Source organism: Nesoenas mayeri, assembly GCF_963082525.1.
Source record: "Nesoenas mayeri genome assembly, chromosome: 13".
In the NCBI taxonomy this organism is placed as follows: Eukaryota; Metazoa; Chordata; class Aves; order Columbiformes; family Columbidae; genus Nesoenas; species Nesoenas mayeri.
Genome location: NC_137550.1, coordinates 4137921 through 4143920, shown reverse-complemented (window position 1 = coordinate 4143920; position 6000 = coordinate 4137921).

Sequence of the window (6000 nt, the reverse complement as noted above, 5' to 3'; positions counted from 1 at the left end):
TAAATAACTAAGTGTTCTTCCATTTCCGTGTAGCTCTTGGAAAATTGCCCAGGTTGTCTTCAAAGAGCTCACTGTAAAATAGTGAGATGGTCTTTCCCCATAGGTATATCTTAAGACAGAAACATTTTATTTTCTCCACTTGGAATTATTATAGAATTACCTGGTCTTGGGATTACTGTGGAGACTTTTGGGAAATAATTCTCCTGATCTACACTGAATGAGATGTGCTACAGCCATGCTGGTCTACAGTTTTGTATAGCAAGGGAGGGAATGGTTCAGCACTCATTCTTGCATGCCTGGTTCTAAAGGAGAAACCAGAGGTTTGATTTGGGTTATATTTAAATCCTTATGTCATCAGCAGTCAAACTGGTTCTGTTCTTTCATTTAAACTTTTTAAAATAAAAGTGAAGCTTCAGTACAAATGGTGTTGTTTGCCGAAACTGGTTGACTCAGCCAATTTCTTTTCTAGTATAAGTAGTTTGCTGCAGGAATTAGCAGATATCTATCTACTGTCGAATGTTTTAATATTACAACACAAATATGTGTACATACGAAGCAGAAGTTTTCCTCTGTGTGCACCCTCCTCTGTGTACCTGTAAGAGCAGTCTCGCTCTTACCTGCTGATGTGGAGCCCCTTGGGGAAGGTGCTGAGCCCTGTTGGCCGTGGAAAAGGTGCTGGTGCTGTCTGGTACCTTGGTGAGCTGAGCCCAAGGCAAACCAATAAATAGCAATATTTCCATTGACTTCAGTAGCCTTTTGATTAGATTGCTATTCCCTACATAGACTCGAGGAACAGAGTAATAAAGGTAATGAAGGGTGAGTAACACAGATAAGTACAGATGCTCAGCCATCCCAGTCCCTCCAAAATGTCAGTCCATTGAACCTATTTGCTGTTCTGACCTTCTCTGGGCTAGAATTTGATTTTGAGTCTCCATGGGCAGGTGGATTGGACAGCCCCCTGCTCAAGTACTGTGTCAGCTGTGTGGAAAATATTGTGCCAGGCTGTATGTTTATTAATAAGCTGATTTTGTAAGGAGATGGAGCACTGCATCTGAGCTCTCGTGGCAGGGCCAGCTAATGATATTGGACAGCAAGCAACTGTCACTTTTGCTAAATCTGTCATATTGCAAGTAAGCTGCTTAGAGCATGCAGTTGAGGTGGGCAGAATGGCAGTCTAATCCACCTTAGGACTCTACCCAAAGTCAAATTTGGAGTCTGCCTTTCTGAAGAACACAGTTGTCCCCTGGAAACCATTGTCTCAGAGGCACAAAGAAAGGTAAGGAGCAGAACAGTCACCAGCTTTGCTGCATAAACTCCATCTGTGTGTCTGCTCAAGGGCTTGTAGCCCCTCATCCCTGAGCAATGATAAAATCGGACTTCTGAGTAACAGAAGCAACATGGGATTTGTCAGAAAACATATCCTTGTACATTGCTTAGCAAATGCAGCACAGATTTGCAAGCAACCTGAGGAGCTGGAGCAGAGCCTTATGCAGAAAAGCTGAATGTTGTGAGACCCTGTCAGTAGTGTAGGATAATATTAAACTGTGTTGAACTTTGGCAGCCTTTGTGCTACAGAAGTGTTTATAGGTGTAAACATTAGACCGTAGATACAGTTTCTTCAGTGCTCTACACATGGGGCACGGTGCTGAGGTTTATGGGACAATAAAAGTTAGTGCTGAATGCTGTGAATAGTTTCCTCTTTGCAGGTCTTTATATCTGCTCTTAACTGTTCATCGGTGACATTTAACAGTGTTTAAGAATATCTTTGCTCCCTTTAAATTGTTGTGTCATCAGTACAGTGTTCCACATTAGAAGGAGCTTGCTGGTACTGTCGTCTTTCCTGTAGTTGCACGAGAAGATCCACATGAGGCTGGAGTGCTGTGTTAAGCTGGTCAGGAGATCGTGTGTGGAGTTTGAAGACTGTCAATTACAATATGTATTTCAAAATCATGGGACTGCATAAAATATGCCTGGAAGGAGCTTCAAGAGGCCTTTAGTTTTGTTGCTCCCCACAAGGAAATTCACAACAGTCAAAGGTAGAGGTGTGCCTACATGTTTTGTAGAGTTAAAGCTCAAGAAAACAGACAGGAAAGCAGCTTAAAGTGCTATCAGGAAAAGGGGATGGGAAATAGATCAAATGCCTCATTAAAATCACTCAGTGGCAGGGCTGTAGGTTCAATGTGGAATTCCTGGCTGTCAGCCCACCAAAGCCAACAACACGCACATGCTCATGAGATACAGAGCTGAGGTCCCCTCCGTTTTCTGCAGGCACCAGGGAGCACCTGAGACTCCTTGGTGGCCATCATACCTGATGGGTTGTGTGACCAGGGATGCAAATTCACAAGTAACTGGTTAAAGACCAAAGAAGGCCGTTCTCTTTTCTGCTTCCTGCCTTCTCCACTGCATCAGCACAGTGGTGGAAAAGTAGTTGAAAGCTGATCTTTTAAAAACTTTTCTTCCAGCATCAGTTTTCAACCATGCAAGCATGATTTTTCCATGCAAGGGAGGCTGGGAATGGCAGAAGTGCTTTTTCAAGGGCAAGATATGCTTGAGCTGGTCATGAAACTGCACCCTGAGGGCTGCTGAATCAGGCTGCTCGTAAAAGTCAAGAGCATTTTAATGTATGAGATGTTTATGTCCTTTCTTGAAGTGTTATAATGAGGATAAAGTGATAGCATCAGGGAAATGGGGTCACCGAGTGGAGCCCCGGGGAAGTGCATGCCCACCTCCTCTGTGTTTACCTTAGGGTGTGTTTTGGTTACTGACTGCTAAACATTGCAAAGCTGACGGTGCTTTATCACTCTTCTGAATTTCAAACAGTTTGTTGTGTCTTACTGGAGAGCACACCATTAGTAGTTTTAACCAGCTGTAATACAGAGGTTGTTCAGAAGCACAGCTCTGTTACCATAACAGCATTTTTATTTTTATTTTCAGGAGGAAATACTTGTTGAAATTACCTTTTGGGTCCCAAAGGGTGAAGACATTTCTAATTGGAGTGGTACCTATGAGTACATGTAACTGAGTGGTTTTTGAGGTAGAAAAATGTTTACTGGTAGACTTATACATTGGGTTTGTGTGTTCTCTGCAGTCTTCAGCAATTGAGTTGGGGTTTCCTTGGATGGCTTTAGCAATTATTTAGGAGGTGATGGACAGTCTAGGGTTTTGAATACTCCTTAAATGACTTTTCAATATAAGGCCTGTGAGAATGAGCATGCTGCATTGCCACTGGAGATATCCAACAAGGCATCTATGCTTAAAAAAGCACTCCTCAAATTACCACACCTATCAGGGAGATCCACCTTCTGAGGGCTCCAAGGCCTTGCTGCAGAACCCATGGACAATGCTGGAGAGCACCCCAAAAAAAGTGATTCCTCAAAGTGTTTGAGGCCATGAACATCCAGATTGGTACTTGCTTACTATGATGGTTGAACTTTCATTGTCCAATTGATTTAATGGCTACAACTTGTGTTTAAAGCTGGGCATCAGAGAGAGTCTGTAAAATCTCTTCATGGTCTATTCTCAGAGAAGACCTCTTTGCTGCCCTTATCCTAAAACTCATGTTCCCAGAAGGTCAGTGGCAAGCAATACTGTGAGCTAAAAGTACCTGGTGGGAAAGGTATGAGAATAAATCTTCCAAAGCAACGTAAGGCAGAGCTATTTTTGGGCAGAAAGGTTTTATCCTTCTTAATGTTGTGGATTTTGTAGTTTAAGTGTTGCATACAAACTGTGACCTGTTCTAGAAAGTGCTTTAGAAACCTGTAGCATTAGGTAGACTGAATTCTTTCCTATAGATTTTTATTATTTGAAAGCATACAGTGGATTTCATCAGGAGGTGTCATTCTCTTCCTGCCTATGCCAGTGGATCACTCATCAGTGCAGAATTCATCTTTTTTATCTATGAAGCTGAACAAAACAAAAAAGTTTTTGAGTTGTCATCTTCTCAAATCCTTGCTATATAGGTATCAGAAAATTTTTACTAAATACTGCTGTTCTACTTAAGTCTTTAAAGGAACCTCATCTGAAATTTTTACTTTGCAGGTGAGATTCAGTTTCCAGGTAATATGGGACTCTGCTGCAATCCAGAATAAATAAAAGAAAAATGTGCAGACATCGAAGCACATTGGTAAATTTAATTACTGGGCTTGGAAAGCTGGCATTACTTTCTTAAAAATAGCTCATCTCACAGGAAGGTGGCATAGTTTAAAATCAGTTGCACATAGAAGACCCCCTAGTGACCATCTCAGGCAGTGAGTTGAGGTTTATGTAGGTACATTTGTTTCAGACACTGCACCTTTCTTGGAAACTGGTCTCTTTCCAAGCAATCCAGTTTGGGTGTCCTGAGTTGCTTTTCAGAGGTTTAACACTGTTCAACTCCAGTGAATCTAGCTGTGGGGTTTGCGTCCTGGTGCCGTGTACTGCATGTTCCGAAAATCCCGCTGGTCACTGATTGCTTGGCCTGCCTGCCCTGGACCAAGGCTTTGCTGGAGGAATTTAGTTTTAAATAACATTTCCACTGTCTAGATCTTTATCATTGTTAGAAGAGAACTTACTGCACGTTCTCACAAGTGCAGCTGTGTTTGCACAAGCCAGGATTTGTTCCTGGGGAGCGGGAGGGTGGGCGCTCTGCTCCTGCCAGCATGCAGGGGGACACTTCTGCAGCCTGGCTTCATCTCGCTCAACTGAAATTTCTCATTGGGCTCTACCAGAAGGTATTTCTGCAGCAGTTCTGATGGTCTAACATCCTCCAGCTACCCATAAATGCATGCTAACACTGTTAATTTTATTTGGTTGGTTTTGGTTGGTGGTTGGATTGGGGTATGGAGCAGTTTTGATCTTTTTGAGCTGGATGCTGTGGTTAATGCTTCTTCATAAAGACACTAAACCAAGGAAGTTGAGCCGTGTTAGAAATAACATGGGTAACATTTCCAATCTTGCCCCCTGCTGAATGAAAACCATTGAAACACAAAAGCCATGAAAAGCTAGACTGAATTTTCAGCTTGCAGAGCAGCACTTTTTGAATAGGGATGAACCCTAGCAAGAGCTCAAGTTTCACTGCAGCATTTGATGAATAAGGGCCTAAATGAATAACATCAAGTAATAGTTGGTGTAAGAACTGGCTTCAGCTATGTAAGAAATTCAGGGCTGTATTTCTCAGACACACAAGCCCATTGCAACACCAAAATGGAAAAATTAACTTTGCATTCACCAGTGCTGAAATTTGGTGGGTTGCAATGGATTTGCTTTGGAAATGGCTCAGTAACAACACGCTGGATGACCATGCTGTTGAAACAGAAGGTAGCGATGGTGTTTGGATACAGCTCTCATATGGGAGAATAAAAAAGGCTGTTAAGACATTCTTTTGTGAAATAGCACCAGGCAAAGCACTGAGCACATGGCAGTGTGTGGGAGAAGAAAAAGTGCATTAAGGCTTCTCTATCTGTTGCATGAGTCATCAAAACTTATGTAAATGTGCCTTCTTATAAGCTGTATTTATCTTATTCATATAGAGGAGTCAATAGTAATGGTTCTGTCTTTCCTGAGCAGCAGCAATGTAGGTATGGAGTACAGTATTTTCTTAAGCAGCATTACATATTTCCATTATCCCTGTGGATCATGGAAGACAAGAGACTAACTAAAAGCAATTCCCCATGACTGTTACTTGGAAACTTAAACAAAATCCCAGACCTTCTAATCCAGGATGGTAATGCTATCTAATCTGTTTTTGAAAGGCAGGTATGAGAGTCTGAGTAACATGTCAGTTTAAAATAATCTTCCTTCTACATATCTCTGCATGTGCTTCAGCAGGGATTTGATGTGAAGGTTGAGAGGCTTTGTTAGCACAGTTGCAATTTTCTTGAATTTTTTCACAACCTAGTTGTAGCTCACCAGTCAGAACTGGCAAGAGTCAAAATATGGTGTGACCGCAAGAAAAAGGATCTCTGATGGTGTAGGTTCAAAGTCAGAAAAGTGCTATGACAGTCTTCCAGTGTGATTGACATA